The sequence below is a fragment of the Carlito syrichta genome, unplaced genomic scaffold (assembly GCF_000164805.1).
Source record: "Carlito syrichta isolate Samal-C Ts95f unplaced genomic scaffold, Tarsius_syrichta-2.0.1 Scaffold307184, whole genome shotgun sequence".
Classification (NCBI taxonomy): Eukaryota; Metazoa; Chordata; class Mammalia; order Primates; family Tarsiidae; genus Carlito; species Carlito syrichta.
Genome location: NW_007251280.1, coordinates 365189 through 378333, shown reverse-complemented (window position 1 = coordinate 378333; position 13145 = coordinate 365189). Strand labels below are relative to the sequence as shown.

The following is a 13145-nucleotide window of genomic DNA, read 5'->3' as shown; positions in this document are numbered from 1 at the left end:
TTCAAAATAAACAAATAAATAAAAAGAAAAAGATACCTATACATGCATGTTTATTGCAGCATTATTCACAGTAGCAAAAACATGGAACCAACTGTATTGCCCATCGTAAAAGGCTGGAAAAAAAAAATGTAGTACTTAATCGCAATGGAATATTATGCAGCCATAATGACAACATTATAAACTACACAGCTACTTGGATGGACTTAGAGTCTATAATACTAACTGATCTATTACAGAACAAAGAACTGTTCTCACTCATAAGTGGACCTTGAACAGTTATCACAATACTATAAGAAAGGGATTGGCAGTAGTGGGAACCTGCCAGGGGATGGATGGGCACACCTCTTCAGCAAGAGTACCTGTATAAAGAACATTTGTATGCCTAACCCTGAATTGTACCCCACATCTTTAAAAAAAATTTTTTTAAAGGAAAAATATGCAATGGATAATTAGCACATGAAAAATGCTCAACATCATTAGATATCAAGGAAATGTAAACCATGATGAGATATCAATTTTCTCCCAATAACTATAATCAAAAGATGTATAATAAGTGTTGGAAAGGATGTAAAAACTCAAACCATAAGAACCTTAGAAAATGAAGGACATACCCTCATGGAAATTGGAACTGGCATCCAATTCCTCAACAAAACCCAAAACCCACAGGCCATAAGAGATAAGATAGACAAATGGGACCTCATTAAACTGATAAGCTTCTGCAAAGCCAAAGGAACCATCAAGAGAGCAGGGAGACAGCCTACAGATTGGGAAAAAGTATTTGCCAACTCCAGCTCCAACAAAGGCTTAACATCTTGGATCTACAAGGAACTCAAACATGCTGAAAAGAAAAAAACAAACAACCCCATTATAAAGTGGGCAAAAGATATGAACAGACACTTCACAAAGGAAGACATCCGAGTAGCCAACAAACACATGAAGAAATGTTCAACCTCACTAATCATCAGGGAAATGCAAATCAAAACCACACTGAGATACCACCTAACTCTAGTCAGGATGGCAATTATCAATAACTCAAAAAATAACAGTTGCTGGAGAGGGTGTGGTGAAAAGGGAACACTTATACACTGTTGGTGGGAGTCTCCGTAAACTAGTGCAACCTCTGTGGAAAGCAGTGTGGCAATTCCTGAAAGCTCTAAATATCAACCTCCCATATGGCCCCGCAATCCCCCTACTGGGAATATACCCTGAAGAACTCAAATCACTCTATAAAAAAGATACCTGCACACATATGTTTATGGCAGCATTGTTCACAATAGCAAGAACCTGGAAGCAACCATGCTGTCCTTCAAAAGAGGACTGGATTAAAAAATGTGGTACATATACACGATGGAATACTATGCAGTCATAAAAAAGAACAAAATCATGAATTTCACAGCAACCTGGATGGAACTAGAGTCTATAATACTGAGTGACCTCTCACAGAAACAAAGATCTGAGTATCACTTGTTCTCACACATATAGTGGACCTTGATCATCCAACATATTACCATAAGAAAATGACTGACAGTGGTGGGAAAGGGAGATGGGATTAATGGTAGTAAACATCTGTCTGGGGACGGGGAGGCACCTCTTATCAACAAGGGTGCCTGAACGAAGCATATTTGTACACCTAACCCTTAACTGTACCCCACAATATCATAATAAAAAATATTGTTTATAAAAAAAAGAAAAAATATGCAATGGATAATTAGCACATGAAAAATACTCAACATCATTAGATATCAAGGAAATGTAAACCATGATGAGATATCAATTTTCTCCCAATAACTATAATCAAAAGATGTATAATAAGTGTTAGAAAGGATGTGAAGAAATTAAAGCCTTCATAAATCATTGATGAAATTTATAAAATGCAGCCATTATGAAAAAATCTAGGAATCCCTCAAAAGTTTCAACATATGTTTACTATATGATCTAGTTATTGCACTTCCAGATATATAGTCCAGAGAAATGAAAACATGTCCATACAGAGCTCATACGTTAATGTTAATAAACATTATAATACCCAAAAACTTTTTTAAAAAATCAATGGTCCTCAACTAATAAATGAATCACAAAAATGTGTATATCTATCTATATTATGTAATACTATTTGACAACTGTAAAAAATGAAGTTCTTTTTTTAAATTTTGTTTTATTTTAAAGAAGTGGGGTACAATTCAGGATTAGGTATATGAGTAGTCATTGTAAGGTAATGTTTGGGTCTCCCTTTGGTTCCCACTTCGCCTGGTTTGAGATCAGGTACCTTTATTGATGCTGTGTGCCCCTGCCTACCCTGGCAGTTTTCCGTTTCTGCCAAATCCTTTCTTATAGTATTATGATAAATGTTTAGGGTCCACTTATGAGTGAGAACATGTGGCACTTAGTTCTTTGCTTCTGTGATAGATCACAGAGTATTATAGACTCTAAATCCATCCAAGTTGCTGTGAAGTCTTAATTTTGTTCTTCTTTATGGTTGCATTATATCTCATCGTGTATATGTACCACATTTTTATCCAGTTCACTTTCGATGGGCAGCAGGGTTGGTTCCAGAAATGAAGTTCTTGCACATGTATACCATGGATGAATCTTTAAAACATTATGCTAAGTGAGAGAAGCCACTCACAAGAGACCACATATCTTATGATTTCATTTATTTTTTAAAGTCCAGAATAGACAAATCCATAGAGACAGAAATTAGTTTAGTGGTTGCCCAAGACAGGATGGAAGCAGAAAGTAGGAGATAAAGGCTAAAGTGTACATGGTTTCTTTTTGGAAGATTAAACTGAGGGGGAACATGATGGTAGAACAAGATCACAGTTTTTAGTAGGACGAAAATGCAAATACAGTAAGATTAAAATGTTCAAAATATATGTTGCATGTGTACATTGAGTTATAAACAAAATAAAAACTGTAATGAAGGCACATAAATTTTATCAGAAAATTCTCTAGACAGAGGGTATAGGCGAAAATTATTTTTTTCAAAATTGTATTACTTTTACAAAATTTTTTATACTGATCTTGTATTGCTTTTATAAAGATGTCACAGAACGAGATCAGTGATGAATCTATAAACAGAGGTACATTATTTCAATACTAGGAAGATGAAGAAAGCTTTGGGAAGCAAACCAGTGTGATAAAACAATGAACACAAGTTACATTAAATGTGGCTATATGTATCAGGAATCACACAGGCTACCTAAATTTCCTGGAAAACGAGTACAATGACTCTTACATTAAAAATGTTGACATAAGATTCAAGTGACGTCTTTGAAAAATACTTAGCAATATGTGGTCTGTACGGTCAAATTTTGGACTTTTTTAAACAATAGTTTTAAAATACAGTCTTACCCCAGTGACTGGGATCTGAAAGTATACAAGTTATGTTGGAAAGGGTGTGTCATTATTTTACAGAGAGTAAAAAGCAAATATGAATTTAAAGCAAAAGAATTAACAATAATGAAAGGATGAATATACAATTTGACTTGGTAGTCAAGAAACATTTCTCTCTGCATATCTTACTTTTTGTGAGTAAATTCATTGATCAGTGTGGAATTATTGAGTATATTTAAACTTAAAAATTGGAATATATCAAGAAGCACAGCTAGAATTAATCAATTCCAAGAAACACATATTCACCAGGGGTTTTTGAGGGTGAGCAACTCAAAAGAGTGACCATTATCTCCATTGCAGATGGTCTGGTGAACTTCCATCACTGTGGTGCAAATGCTTCCTGTGGAACATAGCAAACAGATGATGAGGTTTCCTCTCAGCAAGTTACAAATAGCACTCAATTTATGGTGTGATTTCAGAGTAAAAGATGTCACACCTAAACAATGATGATAAGATATACAATCATTCAATGATGTCACTATATGTTATACTGTATAATTCTGTATTCTAAATGGGACTTCAGAACTGTTTCAGAGAAATTCCAAACCACAATACCAGACTCTTGAATGTCAGTGATTCTTAACCTTCTGTCCTAGGTTTTGGGGGTGTTTTTACTTGTTTCTTTTGTTTCATTTTTAAGAGGAAAAGACTGGGAATCTGACAAACTTTATATAAGGCATAAAAGATTATAAATCTAAAGAAATATAGATACAAAATCATCCAACTAGAAGTAACTTTTTCTCAATGCTTATAGTCAGGGAATGACTCCAATGGCTCCAAACTAAAAGAATTCTCTAGAAAAACAGTCTGAATTAAGCACAAGTTATTTAGTGGAACTACAACCACACAGAATTAAAGCCAAGACCTTATATAAGCAATTAGAATATTATAAATGAAGAATCTGAGTACAATGTCTGTTATTATGTCCTTTGTCTACAGTATAATAGCTCTGTCTTATTTCTTCCTTTCACACACATACATACATGAATACACTCACAAATACACATACACACATTTACACAATTAGAGAATCTATCTCATAGTCTCTTTTCAAAGAAACTGAATAATTGAGTTAGTTTTTTTTAAAAGCCATTTCTACAAAAAAATTTAATATTTTTCTTTTCTAGAAGGTTTGTACCACTCCTTTCAATAGTGTTTGCTATGTTTTTATTCTTTGGTGATCAAGTAAATTCTTTATTTACAGGAAATAGAAGATTTTATCCAGAGCTCTGGAAAAAACAATGTTGTGGTGTTTTCTCTGGGATCAATGGTCAGTGATCTAACAGAAGAAAGGGTCAATATGATTGCTTCAGTCCTTGCCCAGATCCCACTTGATAAAGTGCCTCAGTGTTGGACAATAAATAAGTCTGTTTTACTCTATGAAAAGGAAAACTATAAAAGTTTTCCACCAAAGTGTTTACTGATAGGATAGCTCTAATTATCTTAGATATCACTTAAAAATCAAAAATATATTTGGAAGATGCTAAAATAATAAAGAGAAGGGTCTTGATTGATAATCACTTTGGCATTAACAGTGTAATCAGAAGGAAAACTCCAAGCTACTTTAACACACATAGCAAATAAAAAAGTAAATACTTGCAAATTAAACTCAAGTTTTTAAGAATTACTCGGGTGTTTAAAAATCAGTACCTTATTTTGGTACTAAGTACAACAATAACTTAGCAAAATACAATTTTATACTTTCCAGCAGCTGTATTATTATTCATAAATTGCCAGTTGACCTTTTTTCTACATTGAAAGAATTTCCAAAACTAGCAATATTGATAATCCTCTAAATTCTTATCAAAATTTGCCACTTGAATTTTTCTGGGAAACAACACTTAATCATTTGAAATCTAAAAGAAGTTATATATACTACCTTGATATTAAATTGATTTATTTCTCACAAGTAGCTGATTTGATAGTTTTTTGTATATCAAAAGATATAAAACTCTAACAAGTAGAAAACTCTCACAAAATAACCTATAAACAAGTAGAAATAAGCAAACCATTTCTCATATCACTTAAAAAGAAATAAACAAATTAATATGAAATTTGGAAGATAATAGCTAGTATAAAACACACAAAATAAATGTACAATAATTTGTTACTGCCTAACAATTTCTTAAATACTTTAATTTTCCACAGATGATCACATTTGTCTAAGCTACTATGTTTGAAGCATCATGATTTGATTATATAACAAATTGACTGCAAAAGCAAGCACCTGATATGTGGGTTTGCCTCAGACTTTTAGTAGTTGCTATTTACCATCCTTGTTCCCATTTCTTTTTTTTTTCTTTTTTTTTTCTTTTTTTTTTTTTTGGTGTCTCATGCCCCTAATTTTATTGGTTTGGTTTTTTTTTGTTGTTTTTTTTTTTTGAGTTGGAGTCTCACTCTGTCACCCAGACTGGAGTGCAGTGGCCGCTCCCGGCCACCGCAGCCTCAACCTGCTGGGCTCCGGCGATCCTTCCACCTCAGCCTTCCAGGTAACTGGAATTACAGGCGCGCTACCACACCCGGCTAATTTTTGATTTATTGTAGAGATGAGGTCTCGTCAAGTTGCCCAGGTGAGTCTCGAACCCACGGGCTCAGGCAATCCATTCACCTCAGCCTCCCAAAGCACTGGTATTACAGGCTGAGCCACTGAGCCCGGCTTATTTTACTTTTATTTTAAAGATGTGGGGTACAATTCAGGGTTAGGTATACAGATGGTCACTGTGTAGGCAAAGTTTGGACCTCACTTTGGTCCCCATCTTCATCTTTTATATGTAAGGGGTTTAACTAGAGAATTGTCAATCTATTCAGAGTTATCACATGTTATAGCTTTGGAGTTTCACCTATGGAACAAAATATGTTCTTTACCCCAACAGGTTCTATGAAGATTTGATGGGGAAAAAACCAGACACTTTAGGACCCAATACTCGATTGTACAAATGGACACCCCAGAATGACCTTCTCAGTAAGACTCTGGAGCACAAATACTGACTTTGTTATAGTCAGGTACAGTGATAATAGTCCAATAGGAAACAAACTTACTGAACATTTATTATTGAAAAACTCAAACATAAATCCTAACTACTTTATTTGTATTTTCCAGTCTTAGGGAGAAAAGGATAAATTATAATAGTTGGCATTTTATTATATTCACTCACATTCTTTATGGCCAGAATCAAAGTATCTTCATTTCAGGTATAACTACCTCTCACAGAGAACTTTCAATAACTTCCTGGGTGGTCTCTCTGTCCTTATTGCTGTAACTCTCTACCTGTCCTCTCCCCTACTGCATTACATTTCATTATTTCAGATGCCACTAAAAATAAGTTTTTCTATTAGCAATGATGCAGCATTTTATATGAGAATAAATCTACAATCTTTATAATGAAGTGGTAACACATTTTATGATGAAGTGTAACCTGCCATTCCTCTGATTCCTGCACTACCACTACCCTACTCCCTACTGCTCTGGACACCCTACATACCACAGTCACTGTACTATTTTTTTTTTAAGAGAACATGTTCCACATGCCCAATCTTTTTATTTTTCTTGTTTTATTTTTTGTACATTTTATTTCTTTTATTCAGAAAGTGCTTTTCTTATTCTGTTCATTTGGTAATCTTGTATTAGTATTTCCACTCTCAGGTCAAACATACCACCTCTTCCATGTAACCTTCATTTACCTCTTCAACAGAAGTATGTGTTTCTTCCTCATGAACATATTCATCTATTATCTAGAAAAAAGTTCCCCTTTCAGTGTCTTGTAGTGTGCATTTCTCATTTTATTTATAAGACTTATAATTAATAATTTTCCTGAAATATATCCAATCCTAGGCCATTCAAAAACCAAAGCTTTTATAACTCATGGTGGAGTCAATGGCATCTACGAGGTAATCTACCATGGGGTCCCTATAGTGAGTATTCCTCTGTTTGCAGACGAACCTGATAACATTGCTCACATGAAGTCCAAGGGAGTAGCCCTTAGACTGGACGTGAACACTATGTCAAGTACAGATTTGCTCAATGCATTGAAGACAGTCATCAATGATCCTATGTGAGTATAACATTTTTTTAACTAGACAGTATTTATGGATAGGTTCTCTTTTCAATAGAAAACATAAGTTTCATCCCTTTTTTTAAAAAATGAATGTTGAAAGAGAGTGTATAATAATCAGTGATTTATCACAGGAACAAAGATCTGAGTATTACATGAACTCACTCATAAGTGAACCCTGAATATTTATCATATTACCATAAGAAAGGGATTGTCAGTAGTGGGACACTGCAGGGGAGTGGGGAAACACAGCATCAGTAAGCATCAATAAGAGTACCAAACATTACCTGTATGATGACCACGTATGTACCTAACTCTGAATTGTACCCCACACCTTTAAAAAAATCAATAAGTAAAAAAAAAGGTGGGGGTTTCTCTTTAATACTGGAAAACAAAACAGCACAAGAGATAGTGTCCTTTAATTTTAAAAAAATGTAAATGATTTAAGTAATTTGAAATCTGCTTTTATTTTCTATCAAACAGTTATTTCATAGTTGCTTATAATAGCCAATATTTAATGGGTTACTAGTTAGCACAAATTTCTACGCAAAAATAATTTTAAGGTTATATAAAAAATTATTAAAATGATACATTTGTTAAAAAATGACAGAATACACAACAGAAAGTAATAATAAACTTGGAGACATCTGAATAAATATTTCAATTCAATGGTTTCTGAAATTATAATTCTATTCTTACTCAAAAATGTATTTTTACTATTTTAATAGATTTGAAAATTAGCCATAATTTGCACAGTATAAAACTCACCCATTTAAAATGTAAAGTATGATATTACGTTTACAGAGTTATAAAATCATCACATTAATGTTATTATAGAACTTTTATCACCTCCAAATAAACCTTTCCAGGCATAGAAGTCACTTCTCAGACTCCCTAATCCCAATATACTATATTTCTCTATAGATTAACCTCTGAATATTCCATAAAAATGGAGTATTACAATGAAGGATGTTTTGTAGGTGACTTTTTTCACTTAGCATGTTTTTTGTGGTTTCATCCATGATGTTGTATGTGTCAGTACTTTATTTTTATTGCCGTAATGTTTTCTGGTATAGATATACCACATAAAATTTAGGTATTTTTCATCTTATGGATTTTGGTTGTTTCCAATTCTACTATCAACATTACTATACATATCTGTGTATGTTGTCATTTTTTAAAGACAATAATAGGAGTAAAATTGTTGGGCTATATGAAAATTTTATGTTTATGCAGAACTGCCAAACTCTTTTTCACGGTACTTACATAATTTTTTTATTACCACCAGCAGTACAGGAAGGTTCCAATTCCTTCATCTGTTTCCAACATTTGCTGTCATCAGTCTTTTTACTATGGTCATCCTAGTGGGCATAAAGTGGTCTTTTACCTTGCTCTTGATTTGCATTTCCTTATGGCTAAAGATGGTGGGCATCTTTTCATGCACTTACTGACCATTTGTACACCTTCCTTGGAAAATTTTTTATTCCAATAATTTGAATATTTTGTATTTTTTTAATTTACCTTATTGATTTAAAGATTTATTTATATATTATGGATACATTCTCTTATCAGATATATAATTTTCAAATATTTTCTTCCACTCCGGATGGATTAATTTTATTTTACTTTCTTGATGATGCCCTTCAAAGTTTTTAATTTTGATAAAATAAATGTTTAATAACTATTTTTCCATACTTTACAAAGGAAATGACGCAAAAAAAATACTGTGCATAGACCAGCTATCATCGATTTATCATTACTACTGTTAATAATACTATTATATAAGTTTATACCTTTTTATAATAACAGATAATACTATTACATAAGAAGTACCACCTAAAGGCATACCTTAAAAATACTTTATCAAAAAAAAGTGCAGGACAACGAATGATAAGACACACTTTAAATGAAAGTAGGAAAGAATTAGAAAAGAAACATAAAGCAGTTAGGAAAAATGAAAATGAAAATACAGAATAATATGGTATATTTCAATGTGAATATACTAGTACTTGTATTAAATCTAAGCAGACAAAAAGGACAATATAATGCATAAGGGCACAAAATAGTTGAAGAATACAATTAACCAATCTCATCTATGGGATTTATATGCATATACATATATAAGGGAGACCCCCAAAAAACAGAACTTATTTATTTAAAAATGTGTATTCATTCTACCATGTTTAAACTTCAGTCACCTTCAAAGTACTATTTATTTGATGCCATACACTTATCGAGATGCTTTTTTCCACAGCTTGAAATAGTTTTTGAACTCGTCAATTTTGATGCCTTTTGGTGTATCTGCTGTTTTTTGTTTCACCTCTTCCACAACAGCAAAACATTTCCCTTTGAGGGCTTTTTTCATCCAGGGAAACAAAAAAAAAGTCAATTGGGTTGACATTGGGTGAATAAAGAGGATGGGCCACAGGAGTAATGCCATTTTGGGTCAAAATCTGCTGAACACTCGGCATAGTATGGGCAGGTACATTGTCATGGTGGAAGAACCAGTCACCTGAAAGTCACAACTCCAGATATTTCTTCTACAAATCATGATGCAATTTATTTCTTCACCCAAATCGTGTTCTCAAAACGGCCAGATAAAAATTGGTCATTTGATCCAAGGGAACAAATTTCAAGTGTACTACAAGGGGCCCATCTCCAAAAGATAATTCTGTTTTGGGGGGAATTATATATGTGTTGCATATAAATGTACCATATGTGTATATATGTATAAATACACATATGTGTATGTATATATGTACAAAGGGGGGCCCCATAAAACCAGAATTATCTCTTGAAGGATGGGCTCCATGTAATACAAGATTCCCTACCAAGTAAGTGTTCTAGGAACCCATTGGCATCAGTGTACCAGCTAGCATTGTTGAGAAAGGCTGTGTTCAGCTTCAGTGAAATTTTTGTGCAGATTGTTTCAACACATTTGCCCATTTCATGATGGGTAATTTACAAGCGCACCTGCCCACACATGTTGAGTGTTCAGCAGTTTTTGACCAAAAGTGGCATGACTCCCATGCCCAACCCTTCTTATTCACATAACCTCACCCGAGCAATTTTGTTTGTTTGTTTCTTCAGATGAAAAAAGTCCTTAAAAGGAAACTCTGCCAGTGTGAAAGAAGTGAAGCAAAAAACAGCAGAAGCACTAAAAAGCATCAAAATTAATGAGTTCAAAAACTATTCTGAGAAGTGGAAATAGCATCTTGAAAGCTATACTGCATGAAATAGAGAGTACTTTGAAAGTGACTGAAATTTAAACATGTAAGAATAAATACACAATTTTTTATAAGTAAATTTCATTTGGGGAGGTTCTTCCTCATATATCAAATGAAAGCACACATTTTTAAGAGCATATGGAATAGTTACCTGACTTGACCATATGTTGGGCCATAAATCAAAACTCAGTAAATTTGATAAGATTTTAAATCAAAATTAAACCAAAAAAGATAACACAAAAATATTGGAAATTAAAAATAAGTTTTAAAAAGCATTTAGCAACATCAAGAAAATCATAATTATATATGCACCTTCATCTCAGCAACTCCTCTCCTAAGCATAAACCCAGAAGAAATGTATGAACATGTAAACCTAATGATATATACAAAAAAGGTTTATACCAGAATTATCAGTAATAGCAACAACCCAATGTTCATTAATCATAAAAAGAGATAGTCTGTAGTATTTGTCAATCAGTAGAACACTGTGTAGCAATGGAATTAACAAAAAACTATTAACACAAAAGACAGACACAAATGAGGATACACTATATGACTGAATTATTTTAATAAGCAAAACTAATTTATGATGCTAGTAGTCAGAAAAATGTTTAACTTGAGAATGGCAGTACTGATTAAAACGGTCTGTGAAAAGGTGAAGTACTGCTAGATTGGTTGTGATATCGTATGTCAAGATCTGAATAATAGGTACAGTTTTGTTTTCATAATTATGTTTGAGTTAATTTTGAAATTTTGGGCTGTTAACTTAGCATATGCACCTTCATCTGATGTATTTCATACTTAAAGTTTTATTTTAAGAGTTATATAACATAGTTTAAAATTATAGGAATCAAATGGAAAAACAGGCACAAAACAATAGAAGAAATCCTAGGAATGTTACCACAGTGTACCATGAAAAACTTTTCTTAGAGATAACATTTAAAGGAAGTCTCAAAAAGATATAAAAGCAAATCTCAGGTTGCTGCAAGGAAGAGTGCTCCAAGAGAAAAAAGGAAGGAACAAAAAGTGTAAGGGAGCTAAGGTGAGAGCCTTTTTGGTAGCTTAAAGAAAAAAAGAAGGCAATATCTCTAGAAGACAATGTACAAGGGGAAAGTGTTGGGAGAAAAGGTTGCCAGTGTCTGGCCATGTAGACCAAAGATGATTTGGATTTTATTCTTCAGAGATTAGAAACTCAATGACTATCTTAATCAGGAATTTGATAATTTGCTATTCGTTTCAAAAAATTATTCTGGCTGCTTAACAGAAAATAGACAGCAGAAGACAGAAGAGTAGAGTAGAGGCATTTCACATCCCCCCCCAACACAATCCCTCTTTAAAAATATCAAGATGAGGCTGGCTCAGTGGCTCAGCCTGTAATCCCAGCACTTTGGGAGGCCGAGGTGAGTGGATTGCCTGAGCCCACGGGTTCGAGACCCGCCTGGGCAACATGGCGAGACCTCATCTCTACCATAAATCAAAACATTAGCTGGGCGTGGTAGCGCGCGCCTGTAGTTCCAGCTACTCGGAAGGCTGAGGCCGAAGGATCCCTGGAGTCCAGCAGGTCGAGGCTGCGGTGGCCGGGAGCGGCCATTGCACTCCAGTGGGTGACAGAGTGAGACTCTAACAACAACAAAAAAAAATCAAGATGATCATTCACAAATTGCATGTCCACTATCTTACTTGTAGCCTTAGAATGGCTTTATAATATGTCCTCTTCTAGAAAGACATTAACTTTCCCACCTGACCTTCTATTTTTACTTTAAAAAAATATTTGTTACTAAGAAAATTCCAATTTAAAAGCCAAACTTTCTATGAGGACCCATTTAAAATATTTGAATTCTATACCAATTCTGTGACATTTATCTGAATCTTTTGTGTGCACTTTTTAAAAATTTTTATAAGCAATAACTTACTTTCAGTTGTTAGTATCTTTGTGTTTCTCCTTCAGATATAAAGGGAATGCTATGAATTTATCAAGAATTTACCATGATCAGCCAGTAAAACTCCTGGGTTAAGCAGTCTTCTGGATCGAGTTTGTCATGTGCCACAAAGGAGTCAAAACCTTTGGATTGCAGCCCATGACCTCACCTGGTTTCGGTACCACTCTTTAGATGTGATTGGACTCCTGCAGGCCTGTGTGGCTACTGTGATCTTCTTTATCACAAAATGCTGTCTTTTGTTTTCAGAAGTTTGCTAAAACAAGAAATAAGGGAAAAAAGGATTAGTTGTATCAAAAGCCTAAAGCTGACATACCTGATAGATGAAACACTTCCAGTTTATTCCAGGAAAAAGCAGTTGCAATATAGAGTTTTCTTCTTGTGACAAAACATCTTTTCACAACTTACCTGTTTAGTCAAAATTTGTTTGAGTGCCTATTTATTTTTTTATGGAAGCTTCTTTTATTTATATAGAATTATAAATGACAAATTATTATTTTACCTAATCCTTTTAAACACCACTGAGGCAGACAAGC

The 13145-nt window shown here is 33.7% G+C and overlaps 1 pseudogene; it reads left to right on the top strand.

Annotated features, from left to right (window-relative positions):
• LOC103266435 overlaps nucleotides 1-12897 on the top strand; it is a 66333-nt pseudogene extending 53436 nt beyond the window's left edge.
• Nucleotides 12898-13145: the final 248 nt, after the last annotated feature.